Consider the following 16855-nt stretch of genomic DNA (forward strand, 5'->3'; position numbering starts at 1 on the left):
CTGGCCACACCTCCCTGGGAAAAATGAAACTGACAGATGAAGGGAGTAATTCCAAGAATAATTCTGGCACCTGGTTTAAGTCTGGAAAATAATTTTCCTTCTTATTTGGGCAAGAAAAATGCCTCCAAGGACAGTAAGGACCTGCAGGAGGGGACCAGCCGAGAACCTTTTTTCCTCTTCTCCTCTGCCAGGCTCAGGTCTGTAAAACAGCTGAACTATTTGCCACCTTCCCGAGTCTTGTTCTCCATAGTTTATAGCTAAGCTGGAAATATGCACATCATTAAAATAAAAGATTGAGCCAAATAGCAAGACTTTGGAGTGGGAGAAATAGTCATCTTTACAAGCACAAGAATTTAACTAAATTTCCAGCATCATCTATGAGGTAAGTTTTTTGAGCCCTTAAGAATTTTTTATTTTGCAATATTGAAAGAATCACTTTTGGAAAAAATCACTCTTTTGCAATCTTCTGGGATTAATTGAAATTTTCTTTTCTCATAGCCATTGTGTATAGCACAAAGGAAATAAAGGAACAACTGTGCAGAAATGCATTCCCTGTAAATTGGTATAATTGCTACGGAGTCTCCATGAAATGTACTTTGATATTTATCAAAATCACAAACTTTGGCTAGACACAGTAGTCCACACTTGTAATCCCAGCAACTCAGGAGACTGAGGCCAGAGAAAGGCAAGTTTAAGGCCAGACTCAGAAAAATTTAGCAAGACTCTCATCACTCAGAGAAACATTGTCTCAAAAAAAAAAAGTCTGGGGATATAGCTCAGTGGTAAAACACCCCTGGATTCAATCCCCAATACCAAAACAAACAAAGATAAAAATAGAAACAAAAATGAGAAAAACCAAAATTACAAACTATTTTCCCATTTTAAAATTTTTGGTGCTAAGGAGTGAATTCAGGACTTATGAGTTACATCCCCAGCTCTTTTTATTTGATTTTAATTTATTAATTAATTATTGGAATATTGGAGATTTAACCCAGGGGCAGTCTACCTTAGCTACATCCCCAGCCCTTTGTTATTTTTATTTTGAGATAGGGTCTCATTAAATTGCCAAGGCTGACCTTGAACTTGGAATCCTCCTGCCTCTGCCTCCTGAGTTTCTAGGATTACAAGTGTCTAATACTGTGCCTAGCAAGGAGGCTGACTTACTGTACTGATATTTAGTAATCTCCAGGATATATTGCTAAATGAAAAAATCCAAACGCAGAATTGCATGGAAAGCATACATAAGTCAGTTGGGTGTGGTGGCACATGCCTTTAATTTCAGTGACAAAGGAGGCAGAGGCAGGAGGATCTCAAGTTCAAGGCCAGCCTGGGCAAATTAGTGAGACCCTATTTCAAAATATAAAATTTAAAGAAGGGCTGGGTCATAGCTCAGTGGTAGAGTTGATACCGCCGTTGACCGGTGACGAGTTCTGCTCCCTCTAATGCTGAAGTTTGAACACGAGAGAAGCATGCCAAGGCAAGCATATTAAGCAGGTTTTATTTAACGGTAATAATACAGACTTCTCACGGGAGGAAGAAGGGGGCCATGGCTGATGTTCTAAAATCCCGAGAAGTGAACACACCCTACATCTTTCATAGGTTAAGGTCTCTTTTGTTCTCCAGTTCTCTCCCCTCTTATCTCTCCTTCCTGCCTACGTGACTAGGCCTGGTTTTGCAGGTGAGATGTAAAAAGTGAGAAGCGGATGGAGCAGGGGGAGGGCCAAAGCAATTCAGCCAGGCAAAGGCCCAGGGGGCATTAATTAGCAGCTCAATGGTTGCAGTCCTTGATAAAGGCAGGTAAATTTGGTAATCAATGGGCTCCGGAGATCCTTAACATTCCATTCTCCCAGGGGCTGACTCCAACTTCCAGAGGCAGATGGCTTTCATGGCCTTCATTTCCTCATTTGACCGGATCCCCTATTTCTACACTAATTGCCTGTCCCCCAATTCTGGCTTCAGAGTGAGTACAGGCCCCCTGGGTTAAATCTCCAGTACCACACACACACACATACTATCAATTTGTAGGGGGATATTTTTACTTCATGTATAGTCTGAATGTTTGTAGTTCTCCAAACTTCATTTGTTCTGACATAATCCCCAGTGATGATGGGGGTCCTTCAGGAGATGCTGAGCTTGTGATGGTGGAGCTCTTATAAGTCAATGGTCTGTAGTTATAGTGGTTCACATGACCCAAGATAATGCATAACCTATCTTTAGAAAAACACAGAGAAACTTATAATGCTAGTTATTTCCAGGGGAGAACTCAGTGGCAGGATTATAACCATGAGAAGAAGACTCTTTATATGGTCTTTTATATCTTTCAAGTTTTGAACCATTTGAATATATTTATAACAATTTAAGAACTTAAGTGGATATATAAAATTAATTAATATATATATGCTTTTTATGTTAGGGATTGAACTCAGGACATTCCACCACTGAGCCCTTTTAATTTATTTTGAGACAGGGCTTTGCTAAATTGCTTAGGCCCTCACTAAATTACCCAGTCTTTCCTTAAACTTGCAATCCTTCTGTCTTAGCCTCCTGAGCCACTTGGATTACGGGTGTGCACCACAGCACCAATTGGAAATTTATATTTTAATTAAATGTGTTAAGAATTAATTAAATGGGGTACTAGGGTACTGTGTGCTATAACGCATTCCTATAATCCCAGCAGCTAAGTTCAAAGCCAGTCTCAGCAAATTAGGGAGGCCCTAAGCAACACAGGGAGACCCTGTCTCTAGATAAAATGTATAAATACGACTGGGGTTGTGGTTCAGTGGTTAAGTGCCCCTGGGCTCAATCCCTAGTACCAAAACATAAAAACAGATATAATTAAATGGATTGAGAATTTTAAGAACACGAATGTGGCTCAGTGGTAGAGCATTTGTCTAGGCCCTGGGTTCAATCCCTAGTACCAACACCCCCAGACAACAACAATAACAAAATTTTGTACTTCAGTTTCATGTACATGAATGTGAGCACATTAGTTGCTATGTAAAATGTGCTTTTTACATTTTGCCTAGATCAAAAGTGTTTGAAACTTGTACTCCAGACTCAGGATGCATAGAAAACATTTCTTCCTGCTAACATGGTGGCATATACCTATAATCCCAGTGACTTTGGAGGCTGAGGCAGGAGGATCCCAAGTTCGAGGTCAGCCTCAGCAACTTAATGAGACTGTGTCTCCAACTTAAAAATAAAAAGGCCTGGGGATGTAACTCATTAAAAGCTCCTGGGTTTGATCCCCAGAACCCCTAAAACAATTATTTCTTCTTTTATTCTACCTGCACAGGAAAGGTGCATCTTATCTCCATTACCGTATATAAAACCATGGCCTTCAGACTTCAAAACAAGTCATTTTTCCTAGAGATTAACTTTCCTTTTTCTACCTGCTGAATACTATCATTAACAATCTCCATTTGTTCCAATGATCTTGTATTTACTGGCAAGAGTTCACTAAACTTCTTTAGTTTTATCCATTTTAAGTCATGTTTGCATATTGAAAATTTATTAATTTCTTGCTACAGGGTGGATTCCTGAACTTTCACCCTATTTTTCTTTTACCCTTAAGTTATACTATTTTTTTTCCCATGTGGAATCTATATGCCTGATATATAGAAAAACCGTGAAGGTCAAGCCATTTCACCCATCCTTGCCTCCTACTTTAATCTCTCTGCCCTTGCCTACTCTTCCTAAATAGCCTATTGAGATGAGAAAGCATTTGCATTTCTCTCTGGAGCTCCTTCCAGTATCTCCAGGCCCCTGCTTTTGGTGTTTGACATAGGCAGCGGTCTCTAAGACAGCAGGTGTTACCCTTCCTGGCAATTCACGCCCTGGTGCATTCTTTCCTTAGGAATCAGCTGGATGTAGTAATATGCTGCTCACTAATAGGGGAAAGGGATGGGATGTCACTTCTAAGATTAGCATCCAAAAGGAGACTGTGACTTCCGTCTTTCCCTTTCTCTCTCAGCCTTCACTCTGGGGGAGGCTAGCCACCATGTTGGGAGCTGTTCTATGGAGAGGTCTCCCAGGCCAGGAACTGAGGCCTTTGTCTAACTTAAGACCTGAGGCCTGCCAACACGTGAGCGAGCTTGGAAGTGGGTCTTCTCCCAGTAGAGCCCTCACATGACTATGACCCTCACTGACACCATAATTGCTTCCTGTGACTGACCCTGAGCCAAATGACCTAGCAAAATGGTGGCCAGATTCCTGACCCACAGAAATGGTGAGATAAAGTTTACTGTCCTTTGTCTGTTTAGTGTCAGCCCGGTCAGCTCCTGCTTGGATCACTCCAGCAACCTTCTAGCTGACTCCTAACGAGAGAAATTTTCATTCAGTTCCTACAGTTCCAGACCCACTACGAGGCTCTCACCTCAACTAACGCATTCACCACATCCCAGATGATTTTTTTTTTTTTTTTTGTAATAAGAATTGAATGCTGAGGCACTTAATCACTGAGCTACATACCCGATCCTTTTTATTTTTTATTTTGAGACAGGGTCTCACCAAGTTGCTTAGGACCTTGCTTAAATGCTGAAGCTGGCTTTCAGTTTGTGATCCTCCTGCCTCAGCCTCTTGAGTTCCTTGGATTACAGGGTGGGCCTCCATGCCAGGAAGTCCAAAAAGCCTTTCTAAGATCCCCATGTACAAGTTGGTTTTCCATGGTACTTGGGAAACAGTTTTGACTTAGAATAAAATCAGCCCAGTTGAGAACAAAGAAAATTATATTTACTTGAGGCTAATTAGGATTGTAATCTGGACCAAAAACAGGATTGCAATCTGGGAAGCTATAAATTCAAGCAATCTCAAGAATGTGTTCCGAGGTTTTATAAAATGGCAAATGTGTTTACAGTTTTAAACCGTAGGGAATTAGTAATTATATTAGACTTATGACCAGTGCTGGAAGTAAAATTATCTAGTCAGAAAGGAGTTGGGTGCGGTCTCAATCTCTGGGTAACTTTGGGGAACGGGTCCATTGTCCTGAAGTTCAGCAGAGGTTAATAGTTTCTAAGGTCAACTCACATGGGGAAGTGTGTCTGTATCTAGTCCAAATGATCAGCTGCAGGTGTCTGAGATCTGATTAACGATAGCCTCTGACTCCATTTTAAATGTCCTGAACCAATGCTACTCCATTTTGACTTTTTTTTCCTTGACAACTCCAAACACAGCATTTACCATATGATAATATATTTTCCTCTCTCTCATCTTCCCTCGTGGAACTACAAGCTCCTGGGGTATAAGACTGTTCATTTTATTCATCTTGGAATTCTTAGTCCCTTCCAAAACTTTAGGCGCGCAGCAGGCCCTCATAAATGTATTTTGAATGAACAAGTATAAATGAGGATGAGTTTTACAAACCAGACATAGGAGTGAAGAGAAAGAAGTCATTCATGAGGGCTGGGTGTGCCTTTTGGAGAATGTGAGATTTCAGACGCGCTTCATGGAAGGGTCAGGCTTGGCAGGACATTTTCATGCTGGAAAATAGGAGCCAGGTCTGTGGAGACAAAGGTGAGCTTAGGAGGCTAGGGAGGGAAGCCTACTTAAGTTGGGACAGTGGTTACAAAGAGGAAAAGTTTCAGAAAGTATGGTAGAAATTTTTTTTCTTTTCTTTTTTTTTTTTTCAGTACTGGGGATTGAACCCAGGGATGCTTTACCATGAGCTACATCCCCAGCCCTTTTTAGTTTTTTATTCATAGATGGTATCTCACTAAGTTGCTTAGAATCTTGCTAAGTTGCTGAGACTGACCTCAAACCTGCAGATCCTCTTGCCTCAACCTCCTGAGTTGCTGGGGTTACAGGTGTGTCACCAGATCCAGCAAGAAAGTTTTTTATTTCATTTATTAATTTTATTTTTCATTTATTTTATTTTTTTGCTGAGTTCCATTTTTAACATCAATTTTTTTAATGAAACTACTTGTGATCCTCCTACCTCAGTCTCCTGAGTTGCTGGGATGACAGGCATGAGCCATCCATGTTCAGCATTTCTTCAAAGACCCAGTGTTGTAGCCGGGTGTGGTGATGAACACTTGTGACCCCAGTGGTTTGGGAGGCTGAGGCAGGAGGATCGCAAGTTCAGTCAGCCTCAGCAACTTAGTGAGACCCTCTCTCAAAATAAATGAAAAGGACTGAGGATGTGGCTCAGTGGTTGAGAGCCCCTGGGTTCAATCCCTGGTACCAAAACAAAGCAAATCAACAGTGTTGTCCCTTCATACTGCCTGGGGGCTACTTCCAGCATTGTTTCTAGAATTTTGGCCTAAATATGGAACCCTTTGATGAGGGAGAAATACAGAATGCTTAACTAATTGTGAGGAAAATTGGGGACCAGGTATGTGTACCTTTCCCAAATTGGGCCTCCTCAGAAAAGATTGCTCACTTGGAATCCTTGCCCATTTTCTTTCCGAGTTCCACAGGACGGGCACAAAGGGCCCTTAGTAGTCAAGACTGTGAGATCCTTGAAGCTCAGGCTGTGTCCTATTTATTCCTGAAGGTGCCACACAGCAGACACTCAACAAACACAATTGTATATTTAGGAGAGAAGTTGCCGCCCACGTTTTCTGGAATGATTTCTCCCTCATGCCCTTCCTTTCCTTTCTCAATCAATCCATGGGCTCTAGGCTTACCCCTGCCAAACCAAACCAAACCAAACCAGCACCCCTAGAAACCATCCCCCGCCCATGCCCACCTCCTCTCCCTTGCCAACAGTCTTTGACATTCCCCACTATTCTTTTTTTTTCCAGAATAAAAAAGAAAGTGATTAGGTTCACTTCCAAATTCACTCCCTCCTCCCCAATGTTATGAAACCTGCTTCCAGCTTCCATCATCATCAGCACCATCATCATCATCATCATCATTATTATATTTGGTACTGGGGATTGAACAAAGGGGTGCTTAAGCACTGAGCCACATCCCCAGCCCTTTTTAATATTTTATTTAGAAATAGGGTCTCACTGAGTTCTTAGGGCTCTGCTAAATTGCTGAGGCTGGTTTTGAACTCATGATCCTCCTGCCTCAGCCTCCGGAGTCATTGGGATTATAGGTGTGCGCCACCTTAGCCTGGCCCAGCTCCCATTTTTCACAGTTGCTGCACTTTCTACGTTCACCCGTAGCTTCTTAATTCAGAAGCCAGCTGGGTCCTTTTGGTCTCTTAGCTGTGTACCTGATCAGCACCGATACTGACCAAGAGCCTTGGTACTTTTCTAATACCTAATTAACATAGATATTGATCAATGCCTCTACCTTCAGCTACATAAACCTCTGGACTAAAGTATACTTAGGTGGCCACCAGCCATCAGTTCCCCTCTCACCCACCAAGAGTTCCGCTTCCTTTCTTCTCACTTAAATAAATCCTTCTCCTCTCACTCTAGCCTTCCACTGTCCATGAATTTCATTCTTCGAATTCGTGAGACAAGAACCTGAAAAGAAATCGTTGGCAAGTTGCTGGAGTCTGCTGCAGTATGGGGGTGCAGAGCCCGTCGCTGAGAGCTACCACACAGCTGTGACAGCAGAGAAGAATTTGGCTTTGCAGACGGTGACCCTTGGCGGCATTTCCCTGACGTGAGTAGCTGCTAACACTAAAACAGACTTTTTTGTGGGGCAGGGGCTGCAGAGGTCTGTAACTTACACAAATCCCACCTGCCAGGCAGGAGTGGAGAATCTGGATTCCTTACAAACTCTGGTTTCACTGGTTCTCCAGGGATGTTTTGGGGCCACTTTCCCTCACTCCCTTGGGTTCCTTCAGAGCCTCCCTTTATTTCCTTCCCCCAATAAGCACAGGTGTTGCCAAGGGTCCTGTCCCTCCATCCATCCCTATAGGGGATTGAACCCATTGATCCGAATCCCTAGCCCTTTATATTTTTTTTTATTTTGAGACAGAGTCCCATTAAGTGGCTGAGGCTGGTCTCGAATTTCTGATCCTCTTCTTGCCTCTCCCTCCTGAGTCACTGGGATTATAGTCATGAGCTACCGCACCCAGCAAGGGTCCTCCTGCTAAACTAAATTTGGCCAGAGTGCTTCTATACTTTGAGTTTCCACAAAATGAACTGCAACCTAATTTGTATAGAAACTAATGGAAAGCCTAATTTAGGAGTAAACTTTCAGAACAAATATATGGGTCTTAACCAATCACAGCAGCGAAGCTTTAGTCCACCATAGGCTGCCAGCTGATCAGACCATGTCCAAATAAGACAAATGCTGAGTTGTAACCAATAAGCTGTTTCCGTAACTCACTTCCACTTCCTGTCTATAAATGCTCCCTGGTTGGGATTTTGTGGAGTGAAGCCCTCTGAAACTGGCTCTGACAGCTGCCTGATTGGTGAATCATTCTTTGCTCAATTAAACTTGTTACATTTAATTGTCTAGAGCTTTGTTTGTTTGTTTTGCAGTGCTGGGGATGGACCCCAGAGTTTGGCAGATGCGAAGCAAGTGCTCTACCACTTAGTACTGCCCACCCCCCAACTCTGGTGAAACAGTTCTAATGTGGATCCCTGCTCCCCATACTAGGACCTTCCTCCTCAAAAGTGTGGTCACCTTTGGTTTGCAGCACTGTTGTCAGAAATGAGCTTGTCAGAAATGCTGAACTTTAAGCCTTACCCAAGTTTTCTGCACCAGAACTCACATTTAAAAACAAATCAAGATCCAGTAGTGACTCATCTGCAAGTCAAAGTTTTGTTTTTTGCTTTTGTTTTGGTGGACTGGGGATTGAACCCAGGGGTGCTTAACATCCCTGACCCATTTTAGTTTTAGTTTTTGGAATTCAGTTTTGGAATTTAACCCAGGGGCAATTTGCCACTGATCTACACCCCCAGCCCTTTTTATTTTATATCTCGAGACAGGATCTCACAAGTTGCTTAGGGCCTCACTAAGTTGCTGAGGCTGGCCTTGAACTTGAAATAAGGCTGACCCTGGGTTCAATTCCCAGTACCTGCCCTCCCTGCCCCCAACATATAGAATTATGGCTTGGAGTAAGCATACCAAATATGAATCGTGGTCATGGTTGGGAGATGAAATTTTGAATTTTTTTTTCTTTCTGCCTTTCTAAATATGCATTCACTTTTTTTTTCCTTTTCTTTTTGCAGGGATTGAACCCAGGGATACTTTACCACTGAGCCACATCCCCAGCCTTTTTCATTTTTTATTTTGAGACAGAGTCTCACTAACTTGCTTAGGCCCTGACTAAGTTGCTGAGGCTGGCTTCGAACTCCCAAATCCTCTTGCTTCAGTCTCCTGAGCAGAGTCGCTGGGATTACAGGCTTGTGCCATTGCACCCAGTTTGCATTCACTTTCTGTTAAGGGTGACCAAGTCAGACATGGTGTCATAGACCTCTGATCCCAGCAATTTGGGAGGCTGACACAGGAGGATTGCAAGTTGAAGGCCAGCCTCAGCAATTTACTGAGGCCCTCTCAGAATAAAAAAAATTTTTAAAGGACTGGGTATGTGGCTCAGTAATTAAACATCCCTGGGTTCAATTCCCAGTGCCAAAAATAAAAAAGACAACCAAATTAACTCCCTTTCCAGGGCCTTGTGCATGCCTAAGCACATGCTCTACCACTGAGCTATATTTCCAGCCTTCAAACTAACTTTAGAAAATTGTTTACTGGTCGGGCACATGGTCTCTGGGATAAAACTTCCTGAATTCCAATTCTGGCTATGCTTTACATTAGTTGGTGACCTTGGATAATTTGCTTAACTCCTATGTACTTTGGTTTCCTCATCTACAAAATAGGGATCATAATTATACTTCATAAAGATTTTGTGAGAATTAATTGATACCTGCACAGTAAAATGCTCAGAAAAATCGCAGACACAGGTTAAGTGTGGTGTGTTAATGACATTTCATTGACAACTCATCCTTATCCTGAGTTTGAATCCTGATGCTCCTGCTTATTATCTGTTGAAGTTTGGGCATGTGTCTTTAGTTCTCTAGTTTTCTTTTCTTTAAGTGAGAATAATAGCATAGGTAATACTACTCGAATGGGGAACTAAATTAGATTTTACATTTAGCACCTAGTTCATAGTAAGTGATTAACAATATTGAAGTATTTCTTTTTAATTAAAATGAACTGGAATAACAATGTCTACTTCATAGGTTACTTCATAGGAGATAAAACAAGAGTGCTTTGAAAGCGAGCTGGACGCATACGCCTACGCCTGTAATCCCAGCAACTCCTTGTAACTTCCGGCTGAGGCAGGAGAATCACAAGTTCAAAGCCAGTCTTAGCAACTTAGCAAGGACCTAAGCAATTTAGCGAGACTCTGTCTCAAAATAATAAATAAAAAGAACTTGGAATGTGGCTCATTGGTTAATTGCCCCTGGGTTCAATCCCCACTACCAAAAGAAAAAACAACAACAACAACAAACCACCAAAAAAAACCAAAAATAAGCGGAATTGTATATAAATGAGTACTAGCTATATCAATCTGTTTCCACTAGATGGCAGTACACATCACCAAATAAGGCTTTGCTCAACTGGTATTGTAGAACAAAGAGTTTTCAGGAAGTGATTTACTAGTCTTAATTCTGTGATTATACTGAGATGTGGTTGGAATTCATGTATTATTTAAAATGAGTGCAATCTTAAGAATCCTTTTGTTTGATGTGAACTGTAAAAAATAAGGATCATTTTTATTATAAAGCTTGTTGTACTTCACCCTCCTCTCCCCAGTTTCCATTGTCCTCTTTAGACAATGCCACGTGCAGCTCTGCTCTAGCCTGGCCTCTAGTTACTCAGCCTGGTCTACAGAACAGCAGTATCCCTTCACCTGGGAGCTCACTGTCATGCAGAATCTTGGGTGGCACACAAGAACCACAGAGTAATAAAATGATAGTCTTTGGAGTTATCTTTTCTACATGACAGATCACTTGCGGCTTATCTTCTACAAGTTAACATCTAATCTTACAAACTCCAGGCCTTATCAATAGTAAATAAATTAAATAACATCCTTTATAGTAAGTGAATTAAATAACATCCTTTAGGATCATATGACCTCCATGCTGACTTCCTAGACAATATTCTAATATGACTAGAATACTAGCAATATTGTACCTGCTATCAATTTCTCTTTCTCTCTCTCTCTCTCTTATAGTGCTGAGTTTTGAACCCATGGCCTTGTGCTAAGCAAGCACTCTACAACTAAATTACATCTCAGTCCTTTTTTGGCAGATTTTATTTTGAGACCGAGTCTTGCTAAATTGCCCAGGTTGGCCCCAACTTTGAGATCCTCTTGCCTCAGTCTCCTGAGTAGCAAAGATAAGTATCTTCATCTTTCCAATTTTTCCTCCCTGTAACTTCCAAATTGTGACCCTGTAGTGTGCCAATGTTGTTTCAAAGGATTTTAAGAATAATTTTGTAAACTGGGTATGGTGCCTATAATCCCAGTGACTTGGGAGGCTGAGGAAGGAGGATTACAAGTTAAGAGGTCAACCTGGGTAGTTTAGTGAGACCCTGAGTTCAAAATAAAATTTTAAAATGGCTGGGGATGTAGCTTAGTGGTAGAGTGCTTGCCTAGCATTCAGGAAGCCCTAGGTTCAATCCTATACACACACACACACACACACACACACACACACAATCAGAAACATTGAACATTGGTAATGAGCTAGCCACTGATAAATTGTTTGGCCACTGTATTTTACAAGCTGTTTTTTCAGCTTTCCAGAAGTACATTCAAACCCAAACACCCAGAATGCATAATAATTTCACAATACTTTGTAAAGCAGGGCAACAAAGTTAGGTTATATTAAAAATGACTCTCCAGGTGTTGTGTGCAGCTCTGGGGGGGCTGAGGTGTGAGGACAGCCTGCACTGCATTGTGAGACCCTCCCCAATAAGAAACCCAAAACCCATTATTTAATTCTAATTCATATAGTCATTTTGTGTTGACCATAGTTTGTAATCAGGATATATACGTTGATAAAAGATTAAGTTTTTTCATATGAATTTGTGAGTCTTTGGTTGAAAGTCTTATAAAAGCCCTAAACATCAGATTATATTACTTCATGTTTAAATTTCCCTTTCTGATAGATAATAATAAAATTACATATTCTCAACACACAAACTTGTGGTCACTACAGTTTGGTAGATCAATATTAATTATTCAGGTTCATTTAGTTAGTGACTTTTTTATTAGTTATCAATGAACCTTTATTTATTTATTTTGTATGTGGTGCTGAAAATTCAACCCATTGCCTCACACATGGCAGGCAAGTGCTCTACCATCGAGTCATAGTCCAGTTCCTAGCGACAATGTTAATTAGAGGAAAGAGAATGTATATATGCTCAGAATACTTAGAATTATCTTCCTTTACTATTTTGGTTCCATAAGTAATTTCCAGACCTTTACTTTAAAAAAAAAAAACTTTAGGTTTTGAGATAATACAGATTTTTACATTTGCAAAATAACACAGTTATGCAGATTTTTACATTTGCAAAATAACAGTTATACATTACTTAAGGTTGGGGATATTTTCTGAGAAGTGTGGTGCTAGGTTATTTCATCATTTTACAAATATCGTAGAGTATATTTATACAAAGATGGCCAGGACCTCACTAGGTGATTCGATCCTATGGGACTACTTCATGTTTGCTGTCCATAATTGACCAAAACAGTGTTAATGGTGCATGACTAATACAGAGACCCCACATAATTTTTTGCCAATTAACCCTAGTGGGAGCGCCTGCTATAACTATAGTGAAATATCAAAAACATAAACAGAAAATGACATTAATACAATCCACCAACATTATTTGAATTTCACCCATGTTACATGCTCATTTGAGTATGCTTGTGTATTTAGTGATATATGATTATATCATCTGTAGATTGCCATGTCCACCAATCCAGGCAGGATACAGAACAGCAGCTGGGCATGGTGGTGCACACCTGTAAACACAGCCACTCTGGAGGCTGCAGCAGGAAAATCACAAGTTCAAGGACAGCCTGTGAAACTTACTGGGGATTGCACCCAGGGTACTTTATCAATGAGCTTTTTAAAAAATTTTTTGAAATAGTGTCTTGCAAAATTGCTATGGGTCCCGCTAATTTGTTGAGGCTGGCCTCAAACTGGTGGTTCCTCAACCTCAGCCTCCTGAATTACTGGGATTTGAGGCATGCACCACAGTACCCCGCTATTATTATTATTATATGGTGCTGGGGATTGATCATGGAGCCTTGCACATGTTAAGCCAGTACTCTACCACTGAGCTACATCCCAAGTTCAAGAAAATCTTTATATAAATATACATTTTGTCAATCTTTGATAAGAATCTTGAGCAAAACAGGTTATCTCCATTTTAAGACCTTTGTTCAAAGAACTTAATTAACATTATGTGACTTAGGTAAATATTAACCCCTATTCCAAATATGCCGCCTGGTCTCAAAAAACCTGTTAGCCAGAACTTAACCTTGCGTGATGCTTGGTAGAGCTTGAAACTGCACATTATCTTCTTGTTCCAGTACTTTAAAGTTGCTAAGGTCAAGGGGTAGGGTATGGAACTGGGCCAGTCATCAAATGATTCCACCTCAGGGCTAAAATGCTCCCAAACTCTGCTTTGTGACATTGGGACTCTGCAGTTTTGCTCAGCTGGTTTCTGAAGCTTCTGCTATAGGATGCATGACAAGATATAGGTAGCAAACTGTTCCCTGCTCTGAGTTACTCCATGATATATAGAACAGCAGGCCTCGGGCTGTGCCTAGCCCTGAGCTACTCCATTTTATAAAGCAGAAGTTTGCCATGAGTTACTGAGATGGAATAATTCCACACCTTGTTTATATAGATAAACAACCACCATCTGAATAGCACAGCCATAACGCACAAACTGATAATCATGCTGATAAAAATGACCACTCATGAACTTATCAAATCATTCGGAAGCACCCCCATCAGAAAAACCAGGCCCATGAGCTTATCAAACACACAAGACCACTGAATGGAGCAATCCCTTCACTTGAGACTCATAAAAGGAGGAGTACCCCAAGACTGGACATCATGGAACCATGACCCTGTCACCTGGTCACTTGTGACAACCACACGTAAGCACTTTCGGCAGCTACAATCACTGAATGCTCGTGGGTCACCTGATAGTCATAAGCCAAGCAATCACAAGTTCTTCTATTCCAGTCTTAACTACTAATATCTATAACACTCAAGTCACATATCACACCTTACACACATACACACACACTTCTGTATATATATATATTATACAGAAAGGTTAAGAAAGTTAATATAACCTAGGGGAATCAGAAGGCTAAACTGAGAGCAAAGGAAAATACAATGCAGAGTCACTATAGGTGGCAAGATTAAGAATCAACCTCATCTTAAGCAATTTAACAAGATCCTATCTCAAAATGAAAAATAGAATTGGGCCTGGTCACACATATCTGTAATCCAAGTGGCTCAGGAGGCTGAGGCAGGAGGGATCACCAGTTCAAAGCCTGCCTCAGCAATATAGCAAGGCCCCAAACAACTCAGTGAGACCCTGTCTCTAAATAAAATATAAAAAAAGGGTTGGGGATGTGGCTCAGTGGTTAAGCGCCCCTGGGTGCAATCTCCAGTATTGAGGAGGAGAAGGAAGGAGAAAGAGAATAATAATAATCTGCCTGAGCTGAAGAACTTGTTCAGGGCACAGAGCTGTCAAAGCACAGGAACTTATTATTTTTGGTACTAGGACACTCAACCACTGAGCCACATACCCAACTCTTTTTATTTTTTATTTTGAGACAGAGCCTCGCTAAGTTGCTGAGGCTGGCTTTGAACCTCTGATCCTCTTGCCGCAGCCTTCCACGTCACTGGGATTACAGGTGTACAACACCATGCCTGATACACAGGAACTTATTTTAGGCCAGGCAACTTCAGAGTGTCAGCTTCAGATGTCAGCTTGGAGTAGGCTGTGCATGCTTGTCATAGGCAGGAGAAATCACGCTCTACCAAAGTCTGAGGACAGAGGCTTGGAGGTTTTCCCCTAAGGTGATTGTCCTGGACAAGGCTTGTGACGAGTGTGTAGTGTTAGGGTCAGGGTGTCGCCATGTCCAGTCTTGAGGCACTCCTCCTTTTATGGGTCTCAGATGAGAGTTGCTTCTCTGGGAGATCTGATGTGTTTGATAAACTCATGGGCCTGGTTTTTCTGATATGAGTTTAATATGCCCATGCATTCATGTGCTTCTGATTAATTTGATAAATTCACAGGTGGTCATTTTTATTGGCGTCGTTATTTATCAGTTTGTGCCTTTTGGTGGTGCTATTCAGACGGTGGCTGTTTATTTGTAGAAACAAGGTATAGCATCGTTGTACCTCAGCACTTGTTCTCAAAATGGAGTAACTCATGGCAAACTACACACCACAGCCCCCAGCTTTTTAAATTTTGAGGCAGGGTCTTGCTAAGTTGTTGAGATGGCCATGAACTTGCAAACCTCCTGTCTCCCCTTCTTGAGTTGCTGAGATTATAGTGTGTACCATTGTGCCTGGCCAGACTGAGTGGCTTAAACAACAGAAATTTATTGTCTTACAGTTCTGGAGGTTGGAAATCCAAGGTCAAGGTGGTAGCAGGGTTGGTTTCTCCTGAGGCGTCTGTCCTTGGCTTGTAGGTGGTCATTCTTTTTTCTGTGTCTTCACATGGTCTTCCCTCTGTGTCTGCCCATGTCCTAATCTCCTCTTATTATTGGGACATCAGTCATGCTGGATTAGGCTTCACCCTAACAACCCCATTTTAACTTATTTTTTAAAAGACCCTATCTCTCTGGGTGTGGTAGCACACACCTGTAATCTCCGTGACCACAGAGGCCGAGACAGGAGGACCACAAGGTCAAGGCCAGCTTCAGCAATTTAGAGAGACCCTAGCAATTTAGCAAGACCCTTTCTCATAATAAAAAATAAAAAGGGGGCTGGGGATATAGCTCAGTTCATAGAGTGCTTGCCTAGCATTCAATCCCCAGCACCACCAATAAATAAATAAATAAATAAATAAATCAAAAGGGCTGGGGACCCTATCTCTAAGTACAGTCACATTATGAGGTGCCAGAGAGTAGTACTGCAAATAAGATTTTGTTTGAGGGAGGTCACAGTTCAGCCCCTAACACCTGCCCACAGTCAGCTTTTTGAACAGTAGCAGTTAAGGGCTCCTATGCTCATCCTTCTGCCTTATTTTCCAATTTTCAGAAGAAACCATTTGAATTCTTATTTGGGTATTTACCTTCACATCTCTAAATAGTGTGAATGAAATGCCTCTTGTTGATTTTTCTGGTTTAGATTTTAACCCTTGGTTAGGCTAGGAAAGATGGCACATGCCTGTAATCCCAGAGACTGGGGAGGTAGAGAAGGGAGGATCACAAATTCCAGCCTCAGCAACTTAAAGAGACCTGGTCTCAAAATAAAATAAAAAGGGCTGGGGGTGCAACTCAGTCGTAGAGGGTCTCTGGGTTCCATCTTCGGTTCCACAAAATAAACTAGTTAATTAAAAATTAAAAATAAAAAAGGCTGGAGGTAAAAGGCTGGAGGTAGCTCAGCGGTAGAGTACCCTGAGTCATCAATCCCCAGAAAGGAGGTCGGGGTGGAGGAGACAAGGAAGACGTTCCCTTGCTTAAAAACTTCCACTGGGTTGAGGTTGTGGCCCAGTGGCAGAGTGCTTCCCTAGCATGTGTGAGGCACTGGGTTCGAGTCTCAGCACCACATACAGATAAATAAAAATAAAGGTCCATCTACAACTAAAAAAAAAATATTTTAAAAAACAAACACACTTCCCCTGGCTTCCTTTCTGTGGCCTCCAGCGCCATGCCTGGCCTGCTGACTCCATCTCCCTCCCTGCCCACTGCACCCATGGCCTCACCAAGGTCCAGCCACAAAGGACCTTTCCCAGT

The sequence above is a fragment of the Sciurus carolinensis genome, chromosome 10 (genome assembly GCF_902686445.1).
Source record: "Sciurus carolinensis chromosome 10, mSciCar1.2, whole genome shotgun sequence".
Taxonomy (NCBI): Eukaryota; Metazoa; Chordata; class Mammalia; order Rodentia; family Sciuridae; genus Sciurus; species Sciurus carolinensis.